Source organism: Papaver somniferum, chromosome 2 (assembly GCF_003573695.1).
Source record: "Papaver somniferum cultivar HN1 chromosome 2, ASM357369v1, whole genome shotgun sequence".
Taxonomy (NCBI): domain Eukaryota; kingdom Viridiplantae; phylum Streptophyta; class Magnoliopsida; order Ranunculales; family Papaveraceae; genus Papaver; species Papaver somniferum.
This window is the reverse complement of record NC_039359.1, coordinates 73,558,920-73,571,516: the sequence shown is the minus strand read 5'-3', so window position 1 is coordinate 73,571,516 and position 12,597 is coordinate 73,558,920. Positions and strand designations below refer to the sequence as shown.

The 12,597-nt window shown below is 36.6% G+C and overlaps 1 pseudogene; it reads left to right on the top strand.

Annotated features, from left to right (window-relative positions):
- LOC113351386 overlaps positions 1–12,597 on the top strand; it is a 50,703-nt pseudogene that overhangs the window by 8,175 nt on the left and 29,931 nt on the right.

Below are 12,597 nucleotides of genomic sequence, written 5' to 3'. Positions count from 1 at the left end.
TGTTCTATTATGTCCGATGGTTGGACAGATGGGAAAAAGCGACATCTTATTAACTTTTTGGTGAATTGTCCGAAAGGGTCAGTTTTCTTGAAGTCTGTAGATGCGTCAAACAGAACCAATGATGCTGATTTCATACGTGAGCTTGTAAAGGAGGTAATTGAAGATGTCGGGAAAGAAAATGTGGTTCAATTCATTACTGACAATGGTTCAAATTTTAAAAAGACTGGGAAAGATTTAATGCTTGAATACCCGAATCTATTTTGGACTCCTTGTGGTGCTCATTGTGTCCAGTTGATGCTAGAAGAACTTGGTGACAAGCTTATGCGAATCAAGACAGCCGTCATTCTAGGTAAAAGACTTGTTACTTACATTTATGCTCATTTTCAAGTATTGTGCTTGATGAGGGAGTTGACACGTGCAGACTTACATAGGTGTACAAAGACTAGATTTGCAACTCAGTATTACACACTAAAAAGTCTTCAAAAGTATAAAACTCCTTTACAAATGGTGTTTGTGAATGATAGGTGGGCAAAAACTAGATTTTCAAAAGAAACTCTTGGAATTAATGCACTTAAAATTGTTACAAGTAGCACATTTTGGGAAGATGTTGATTATGCTTGTAGTGTGCTGAAGCCTTTAGTTAAGGTTGTAAGGTTGGTGGACATCGAGCGCAAAACTACAATGCCTTCTTTTTATGATGCAATGAGGATAGCAAGGAATCAACTAGAGGAGAAATTCAGTGAAGATGATGATACGTGGGGTGTAATTAAGGCTTGCTTTGAGAAAAGATGGAAGAATAACTTTAATCATGCTCTACATTGTGCGGCATACTATTTGAATCCTTCCATATTCTACACTATTGAAGCTTATGAAATGGATAGTGATCCAAAGTACATAGAAATCAAAAGAGGACTTCATACAGCAATGCAAAGGCTTATACCCAATGAAGATGAACTTGATGCTGCTACGGGTGAATTGAGAAAGTATGCTGATGCTGTTGGGATCTTGGGAACTCCGCCTTGCAAAAGAAGAAGAAATAAGGATCAACCTCGTAAGCTTGTTTGTTCTTTAAGTTTAAAGTTTGACTACATTTGTGTTAGATAGATTTTATAACTACTTTGTTTATATTTATAACAGATGAATGGTGGATTACATTTGGAGATGCGCAAAACCTACAAAAATTTGCAATCAGAGTATTGAGTCTTACTTGTTCTGCTTCCCCATGTGAGCGAAACTGGAGCACATTTCAAAATGTAAGTATTCTAATCTTTTACACTGATTAGTAATATTCTGAATATGCACGAACCATGCAATTCCAGTACCTATATTTTGAATTAATTGATTGTGGAGTGTTGTATTACTGTTAAGACTTGACCATAACTCATTTCCCTTAAGTGCTCTGTATAGTAAGTCGATTGAACTAGGAACATAACATGCCTGTATACCCCTATGTTCTTATGACAACAAGCAACAAAAAAAATAGCATGTGCTTACTATTAAGTATTTTAGTTGAATTACTTACTTATCTTATGTATTTCAGTTGCACTCGAAAAAACGAAATCGCATAACGCAACATAAATTGAATGATAGTGTTTTTATCCAGTATAATAAGAAATTGCAGCGTCGTTACCTAGAAATCCAACAATAAAACGATAATGATAAAGTTAATGATCCTATTTTTCTGGAGGAGCGTGATGAAAATGATGAATGGTTGGAGTTACGAAATTTGAACGACTTGGAGGTTCATGGTGATTATGTAACTTTTGATGATTTGCAGGAGATAGTTAGTGAAGAACGTGGGACTGTTGGTAGTAAAGGTGCCAGTAGTTCTCGAAGTAAGTCTACGTATCCAACTAATTCAGAGTATGATGGATATGATACTGATGACTTGATGTTGGACACTCAAAATGGGCTACTCGGTGGTGTCGGGAATGATGGAGTTACTTTAGATGATGATATCTATGATGAATCAAATTATATTGATTAGAATTGTAATATCCTTGTTGTTCCTTTACTTTGTACACATTTTGTAACGTTTACTTAGAGCGTGAGACTACTTTTCTTGGTTGTGCAATCATGATACATTCTTGATAGCCTCTGGAACTGGTTGTGGATGTGAAATGCTTCCAATTTTATTTGTGAATGGAATTAATTGTTACTAATAGTCTTTCAGAACTCTGGCCTCAGCACAATTTCTCATCAATCCATATGAGAGTTAGTGTTTACGCCTGGTAATTGAACCTGGCAACAAACACTTCTTATTATAAAAGTTGGAACCGAAATTACACCGAAATTTGAAAACGGAATCTCCCCGAAACAACGTTGTACCAGTGTCTCGCTCGGGACCGAGATAAACCGGAATCCGAAATTAACTACCTTGGTCGTATGACGACTTAGCCAGTTAGAAAAAAAAAGAAAGAATGTAAATCCTTGTTGAAAATCTGTGGATAAATGAATTCAGTGAACATGGAAACAGTAACACTGACATTCCTCTAATTTGATGTTTGTGTAGCTGCACTCATCTTAAGACTAGCTAATGCACATTCCTTTATCTTGAGTCAAATGTTTCCTATTATATTCCATTAGTTTTGGGTGCCTGTGAAAGATAATGAAGTTTCTTGAATCTGTGGTGCCAACTCCACTATCAATAAGAACATGAACAAATCAAATCAAATCAACTTGAGAATGGTCGCCTCGCTATGTAGAACAGCATACTAGGCGCATGATTGGTGATGAATTAACGCAACACTTCTTTACTATTCGATGATTGGTGTGGTGAAAAGAGTATTGCAGAGTCTTTTGGGATAGCTACAGAGCACAGATCAAATAGGTTGACTTCCAAGGTCAGTCATCTCAAAGTGAATAATGAGTGAGTTATTGCTGCTCCTTCGTAACCAGATGATTGAAGCTGGTAAAGATATCGGTGAGTTACCTGCACCAAATATGGGACTGCAGTTTTGCTCAATACGGCCGGAGTTGCTCCCTTAATACAAAATGTTGGAAGGCAGGAGCCGAATGGTGAAAGACTTATGGTTGATGGCGCTGTTGGCAGTTATAGCTGAGCTGTGGAAGTTATGCAGCTGAATGACTTTTGAGGGATATATAAGCTTGATTGGACACTATTTAAGATGAAGGTTTATCAGGTAATCCATGAAAATTCAAAGAGAATGAAGGGATCAGATATTACCTCACTTTCAGGAAAAGTGATCTTACTTTCACTTTGGAGGGAGTATGTATTTTATTTTTCTTTACTAGGCTATAGATAGCTGTGAAATCCACGGAAGCAGCCTCCGTCCGAGCTTAGCATGAATTCGCAACTCATGGAATACTAATTAGTACTATGAACTCATGGAATATTAGTCTCACTCTCCTAGTGCTTGTTCACTCATGATAAACGTCTCGGCCGTTCTGCTGGTCGTGTAAAGAACTTACATTGCATTTGATTATGCATGTATTGTCTAGGAGATCTTAGTTCTGGACATCAGTTTTAAAATTTCATACATACCAACTGTTGAATCAAAAAGCACCAAAGGGATTTTTGGGATACACCAATTCACAAAGACAAATCAAAATGCAGTGCATTCCATTAAAAATCCCTACCCCCAAAATTAACCAGTTTTACAATCTAAAAAACAAACCATAATTTTACCAAATCTGAGAAAAGTTACAAAAGATAGTGATTTTACTAGCTGTCTACCATGGAGCTGTGGCAGCAGATCTAGTGTTCTTCAAGATCTGTTCTCTTTCTTCAATGTAACTCCTCTCAGTAAGCTTCAAGTTTTCAATCTCTTCCTCTTCAGTCTTTGAAACAGCTTTCAATTTCTTCAACTTAGCTTCTAACCCACAAATCCTTGTATAATATATTGTTGCTTCAACTTCTTTGTTTCTCCTCTTTGAAGTAGTGTCTTCTAATTTGAGGCAAACTCCCTTTCCTTCTTCTGAAATTGCTCTTAGAGTATCAAATTCAATCATAACCCATTTCTTCAAGTTGTGATAGTCTTGCAATATATTCCTCCTGTACATCACTTGATGATAACTCAAGAGGACTACTCAACTTAACCAATTCATGTGCAAGGTTAATGAATACTACATCCAAACCTACCTTGATATTTTCACAAACACCTGCACAGAACTTCTGTAGAGGCTTGTAATGTGGGTTCTGTGGCATTGCTGTGAAGAGGTCATCTTTTAAATTCTTGTACTCATTTGTAAGGCAAAGAGATGGATAATCATGACTAGTTGAGGATGAAGGTGAAGAATAATTAGTACTCTTCTTCCTTTTAGGAGCTTCACGGCAAGAACCTGAAGACATTTTAATGGGGTTTTCTGATGACGGTTTTAAAAATGGCTGTTTTCAAAGTTGAGTGGTTTCTGAAAGTGGGTTTTGGATTCAGTGAGAGGAGGAGGAAGAAGAGTTTTAAAGAGGGCAGATGGGTGAGCAGTGGAAAGATTAACACCATGGGGAGTACAATGATGGAGTGAACAGTGTCATAAGGTTTTGGGGAGGGGATATTTTTCTTGGATGCTAATAGGAGTACTAATTTTCTTGGGGGTGTACCATTTTAAAAGTGAAAATGTTGTCCCTGTACAATTACACTCAGTTAAACTGTAAATACTTTTATTTTACAACCAAAAACTTCACTGCCACACTTTTCATATTCACTGGTAAGATGCATCTACACCAAAAATATTTAACATTCGTCTAATCCCTCATATTTTGAACAAGTACGAACCACTGAAACAAGATACACAAGAAAAGATGGTTTCACGAAATCGAAATATTTCCCAGTAGAAAGGGGAAAAAAAAGGGAAGGTGAGAAAGAACACTTGGTAAAATAAGAGTGCAGGGTTTTACCTGTCTAATCAGATCCATAAGAGTGCTGCCATGTTCTCCAAAACAATGTAGAATGGGAAGGGAAACAAATATATATACTTTGTAATCACGACACCAAAAATGGGATTTCGCAACTGGCTCAAGTTGTTGCAAAACGGGGTAGCAACTCATAGCTGTTGCGAAGGGGGGCGACGCCAAACTTTCGCAAAGGAAATGTAACTGTTACGAATTTGGAGTCGTAACTGTGTTCGCAACAGCTGAATGCAGTTGCGACGAATTTCGTTTGCAATAGCGACGTAGCAGTTGCTAATTTTTTACTGTCTGTTGCTAAATCCTGACTGAGTCAATGGGGACTGAAAGTCGCGGTAAAAATTTAGCAACAAGGAAAACAGTTGCGAACTTTTTGTAACAAGCAGAAAAAAAGAAGGTCGGTCTTCATTGACCTTGTCAAAATAATTTCACCCCATTTATATTTTATGCTGCAACTACCTCACCAACACTGTAACTTGTGATTCAGTCAATCAATCAATCAAATTCTTCACCATCAATATTGATATGTTCAATGATACATGTTTAAACATTAAAGACATCTTACAAAAGAAAGGGAAGGAAACAACTATGTTTATCATATATGACTACATTTGCAAAAGATATATAGTCATATAGGAATAATGACATAAGGAACTGAGAAGGTCTTTACTGCTTACGATCCTGCTTAACCTACCTTCAAAAATAAACAGATAGATAAAGGGGGGAAACGAAAACTCCATACATTAATCTAATTTTTTTTGGAATTCAAGTAACGAATAGTGCGTTCATAGCTTACTGAAATTGAACTCGGGACCTCTGGATACCTAGAAGCATACCACTTGACTAAACCAAACCACATGCCCAAAAATCACCCTTTCTAAGCACTCTGCCAATCCAACCTGGATATAAAAAACAACAATTTACACACAAAAAAAGCTAATTAATCACAAAAATACAAGAGTCTAAAAACAAAAATTTCAATTAGTCACTTAAAACAAAAATTTAAAAAGGGATGCGAGAGGGGGTAATGTGCGAATCCTGTTTGGGTGGTGCCTCAGTGCCATGCCTAAGCAAGCAATGTGGATATCATTACTTCAGACGACCAGCTTTAAACAATGATACAAAAAGATGCAAGAGAAATCTTATGTATCTCATCAAAACAGTATGGGCCATATCTAAATCATCCTAGAGAATTTTACACAATGACTGATCATCCTCGTGCCTCAGTGCCATGCCTAAGCAAGCAATGTGGATATCTTTGAGAATTTTAATCTGCCCTTTGATCATCATGTCCGGACCTACAATGCATAGAAGTTCCCAAAAAAAGGTGGGGTGTACTTATATTTATCTACCGCAAATTCTGGAAGGAAAGTAATATTTTTTTATTTGAAGAAGCACCTTCATTTGGGGAATCAGAGCAGGTCCCTCGTAGGCAAAAGTTGTGTAAAGCTGAACTAGAGATGCTCCAGCACGTATCTTCTTGTATGCATCCTCGCCACTGGATTAAGATTAATAGTTACAACATGTTCAGCTACTTACTTACAAACTTGACAGAAACAAGATGTTGTAAATTTTAAAATCGACAAAAACAAGATGATGTAATTCTATAGACTTACTTGCTATTATAGACTTACTTGCTAATTCCCCCACCATCAATAAGAGGGATCTTTCCCTGGAATAGGGAAATAACAAACCATAAGTTCCAACAGAAAAAGAAGTAAAAACATCGTCAGAGAATAAATAGGTGACCACATAAGTACAAACTATAGATGTAACTTATAAAGTATAAACTTACTCTTATCAAAAGATACATGTCCTTGAGCACGTTGGTAAATCGAGGTAGTTCTTATTAGTCGGATCTGGTCATGCAATGGTTGTATTAGTTATGATGTGAGAGTTAATGATGAAGGATTGATCATTAAATTCTACTGACATGATAAGCCCTATATCTCCTCCACATTGAAGCAAAGACGGGAGAACTGCGACTGAAGCTTTTTAGAAGGATAAATTGATCAAGAGAATGAAATTAATAGCTTACCAATCCGTCTAAGTGGAGTGTCAAAGCAACCTGAAATAAAATGACTAAATCATAAAAGAGATATTACTGGTGAAATATAAAAACAAAAAACAAAAAAAATCATCTAGATTCATAGTAGGCTGCTGTTGATGGTGGTTTTTAGCTCAGGGTCAAAATCGTAAAACTGTACATCTGACATGACGTCACTATGACCATTAGCACATTTATTGAATCAATCAGCATGCCTACGTAAGAATTATCGGAGTACCCTTTTTCTTTTACATGGGTCATGTTCCACGGCAGAACCCTTAACTTTGACTGACATCATCTATGCCAAACTCTTATTCTCATGCTACCGCGCCAAGGCATGCCAACCATGCCAGCCGCACCACTGTGCCAATGGCAGACCATGCCAGCCACATCTCCACGCCAAGGCATGTAAACCATGCCAGCCGCACCTCCGCGCCAAGGCATGCCAACAAATCCAGCCGCACCACTGCGCCAATGGCATGCCATGCCAGCCACACCTCCGCGCCAAGGCATGCCAACCATGCCAGCCTCACCACTGCGCAAATGGCATGCCATGCCAGCCGCACCTCTGTGGCAAGGCATGCCAACCATGCAAGCCGTACCACTGCGCTAATGGCATGCCATGCCAGCCGCACCTCCGTGCCAAGGCATGCCAACCATGCCAGCCGCACCATATGTGCCAATGGCATGCCAACCACCTTGCTGCGCCATACCATGTCGGCCTTCCCTATGCGGCTACCAAAACGAAGGCGTGCAATGATCAACGACCACCCTTCCATCTTAGATACAAATATTAGTCGTCCAAGGTCGCCAAACAACGCTTGGTAACCTTTGTGTAGCTCCCCCTAAGCTAGTAGCTGACTAATCCAAGAGATTAATTAAATAAAGATGCACCACGATTCTAATTCAAATACTTAAACATTCAATTAAGAAATCTGCTACAAAACTTATCCCAAAATTAACCCCGCTCAAAATATATGTACATGAACTTCTCTCAAATGATACATATACATTAGTCAATTGGTTTACAGATACAATAAACAACATAATAAACATAACACAAGTTAACCATTTAACGGAGTCAACACTTGTGGCTTTCGCTGCGCCAATCTGATCTGTCTCTGAAAACTGAAAGTGGGAATAATTAACATTTAACTTCTAAGTAATCATAAACAAGATTAAGAAAAACAATAATGTTCTTCCCAGACATTAAATAGTGACCAAGTCACTGAGATACACAAACACGAATATGGACAAACTCTTTCTTCAAGCAATGTATATTATGGTTGTGCAATTCCGAACTCGCAAATCCACACCTAATCGTAAATATGGATGTCGACAATTCCGAACTCGCAAACTGTCGACCGATATAAGCATAAAAGCTGAATTCATGTAGAAATAATGCGAAAGAGCATATCCTCACAGAAGTAAACAAACATGTATATGGACAAACTCCTTCTTCAAACAATGTATACTATGGTTGTGCAATTCCGAACTCGCAAATCCACACCTAATCGTAAATATGGATGTCGAGAATTACGAACTCGCAAACTGTCGACCGATATAAGCATAAAAGCTGAATTCATGTAGTTATAAATGTGAAAGAGCGTATCCTATATACCACAAGTGGAAATTCGTATTTTCCATAACAATTCATATGACAACAAATATTACAAGTCCTTTCCAAACCATAGAAAGATTAACAAAATCAACAGAAGTATAATAATGCAATTTAAACAAAGCATGGAATGCGCACTAGACAGTGCATGAGTTTGTTAAGTATAAACTTTTGTAAAAGAAACAACAACGGTTACAAAAGAGTCAAATGTATCCCCACCTCTTTTGATGACAAGCCGTGCCTACCTCGAGATCCAGGATCCACTGGTTCATCCTTTGAATCGATCGTTGTTAATATAGACTAACTGTTAATCACACAAGAAGTCTAAGAATCTACCCAAAATGGCTCACACAAGTATTATACAAGTCTTTCTAATGATTCTAGGCCCATTTAAGGTTCTACATCTTTTATTTATCTATCTTTAGCATAGTTAAGGTTTACTAATTGAATTAGGTTGATTCTATAGTCCAAAAGCTAAGTCTTATAAATATCTACAACTTTGTGGAAGAAACCGAAAGCTAATTCGGACCATAAGAGGTCCAAATCATCGAACTAGTAAAACTAACCCTAAGCCCAAATTCACTAAACTCGGCCCAATAATCTAAAGCCCAATCCAACAGTGTCAACTAACAGTCAATGACAATCAAAGGTTCAATTAACGGTAAACGTCCAGTCAAGGTCAAGTCCTGGTCCAATGGTTAAGTCTAAATCGGTCAACTGAGTCAACTCAGGTCAAGACAGGGTTAACTCGACTGAGTCAGAAGAACTGAGTCAGCTAAGAAAATTAAGTCAGCTCAACACTTTTCTGACTGGGATGACTAATAGGCAGACTTCTATTGCAGACAACCTTAAACTCTGTTTCTTACACTCTCATCTTCTTGTTTAACAATTCAACTTCAATTCAAATACAAAACAACATTGAATTTCATTTACAAACAACAACTCTGCTTACCTGCAATTGGAGTAGCAAGCCTCCACTGGAGCTATTAGCCATTCCCTACAACCATCATTACTCACTACACACATCAGGCCTGGATTAGCTCCATTACATTCCTACTACTAAGTTCAGCTTACTTCTTGAGCAACCAAACATTCCCAACTGTAAAACTAACTTAACTTGCCAATTAACTATTCCCTGCAATTCAACTTCCTTAACATCTCCAAGACCCTGTACCTATCAAACCAACATCACCTGCAACTCCATCTCAGCACCAGCAACACCTCTACTTCACATTCTTGCAATTCCAGTTCAACAATAACAACTACACATATATCACCACCATTCTTCAATACAGAATTGAGATTACAAAACCACCACTAATACATATCTCCTCCCCTGTAACATAAACATCATCACCACCAGAAATAAACTCATCTCAGCAATATCTTAATTCCATGAAACAACATCATCTAAACCATTATAGCATACAACCCCAACTTCCATCAACAATCTAAACATTCATTTACAACATTCATATTCATATCTTCCCTGCAAACCTCAGTTGAGACTAAACACAGTACCATCCTTCAACAACAACACTGCCATCTTCTTAAACCTTCTCCTAAATCAATAACTCATATTCCACCAGTTCTAGAGGTTCAATTACTGCATCTACAGCTCAGTTCAACAACAATCCAGCTCAACCTTCAATTTCAATTATACAAACCCATATCTTGCACATACTACCTGCACCAGTCGTCGTATCATAATCCTTGTACAATTACTACCAAGCAACTTCAGTTAAGATCATGCATCAATTCCACTAAACACCATTATTCTCAATTTCGCCACTTCATCAACACATAATAATTACATAACTGATCTACTCCCTTACCAGTTACATGAAGGTCAGCCCCAAACTTCCTGAGTTTACAATAACCAACCCAAGAGTTGTTTCCAAATCAATTCTCGTCAACACCACTCAAGACAACTCAACACAATCCATATTCATTACCATTCACATATACTTAATCTAAGAAGATGAACAACTTTACTAAATTGATTTAGGAAGACGATTACCTTTGAATTGGTTCGGCGATCCACATCAAGAACACCAGTAATCCCTTCAGTTCGTCTAAGCTGATATCCATTAAAACTTGGAATGCATCTCCTATTGCTAACTAGTTCAGCTTCAATCAAAAACAGGAACCGTAATTCCCAAATCTGCTAAGAAACCTAATTTCTGATTCTACTGATTCTTCCACCATATCCCCTATTTCATGACAAACCCATCTATAATGAGTCACTTGCGACTCTGATTTCATCTTCCAATCATTCTTTGAGTTCTTCTTACAAACCCTAATTATTAATTTCTCGAATCAAATGCATCTCTGTAAATCCAATCTTCAAATCAGCTTCAGAACAACCCCACAACTTCCATCAAACACTAATTGAGAACAAACCCATCTTCAATTTCATCTTAATCATCACCAATTCGAAACCCCAATTCATAATCACAGAAAACCCTAACTTAGTTCACTGAATCATCTTTTCCTCTTCATCAACAACAACCTCGACTCCTCTATAATCTATACATCTTCATCAGTCGATTCTTATCAATCAAATCTCACTAACAACTCACAAATCTCTCACAGTAATAAGAGCGTGAAGAACAGAGGAAAGAGAGGAAGAAGAAGAATAAAGAAGAAGAAGAAGAAGAAGGAGAAAGAAGAAGAATATAAAAGAAGATAAGAAGAAGTGATTTTCTTCGATTTGGTTTTGTTAGATAATACCAACTGATGACACGTTCAGCTGAACAGGGGCAGCCACCTGGCTAACTGCGAAAAGACTAATTTGCTCTTCAAACAAAATCAATGATATCTTCTTCGTCCCATATCCGATTGACACGTTCGAGTAGTCCATTCTGCGTAGCTTTTCGAGATTTATCCAACGGTACTAGTTTCACATCAAGATCGTTGTTAGATTAATTCCTATTAATTAATGTTCGTGTTAAACTAATCGAGTAATTAGCGGCTAAATCGTCTCTTGACTAGTCTAATAGCGTTGACGAGCTTGAGGGTCCTTACATTCTCCCCACCTTATATCATTTTCGTCCTCGAAAATCAAATCATTCTTCTGGTCTTCAAAAAAACTCCCCACCTTATAGAAATAATACCATCTCTTGTCTAAGCGCAAAATAACATGAAACAAATCATAAACTTATATGACTCTCAACATCTAAAATTTGTTGCTCTAGGTTCAACTACACTGATTAAAATTGTATCAAATAGGGAAGTCTAAGTTTCTTAACTAATTTCTATTTTATAAGATATTTGTCTATCACTTTAAGGAAGAATCCTACGAATATTTCTAAGTGAAATTATATCCATCGGTTTCTTAAAGAGTTATACTAAACTTCTATGATCGGTCATCTCTCAATGCAGTTTCCCTGTCAAGGTTGGCCAAGCCCAACAATGCCTTCCTACGAACAGAGAAAACACAACCTTCACTATTCCCCAGTGCTGGATTAACTAATTATTAATTTATTAAAATTAATTAGTCTCTAAAATTTTATCGTAATTGGTGTATGTATTATAATTTATTTCGTAAAAAAATATAAATAGTTCACAATATTTTAAACAATTTAGTTATCTGAATTATTACATATTATCTTCGATGTATCTATTTGTTTATTTCATTATGTGACTGGATATAAGTAAATAACCACTAACAATATGTCATAATCGTTTGGTATTAACATTTTATTATCATTATAACATTTATTTCTTATTTCTTAGGCCGATAAAAGTTAATCGTAATTAAATTCTATATTATTACTAAATAATCCTTAAGTTGTACTATTAATAAAAATTACATCTTGTTGTTACTATCTTATAAAGTAGTTAGTATTATATAATGTTATTATTTGATGTTACCATCTTATCTTATCAAAAATTAATGTCTTAATTATATTATCATTTTCATTATTCTTAAATCAATTAATCCAGATGATACACTAAGCCTTAATCTTCTAATTATAAATCTTCATTTACGTAAAAGGTTGCTATAATAGATTTTATTTATTCATATTGGATCCGTATTCTATATTTTGTCAAATCTTGGCGTTG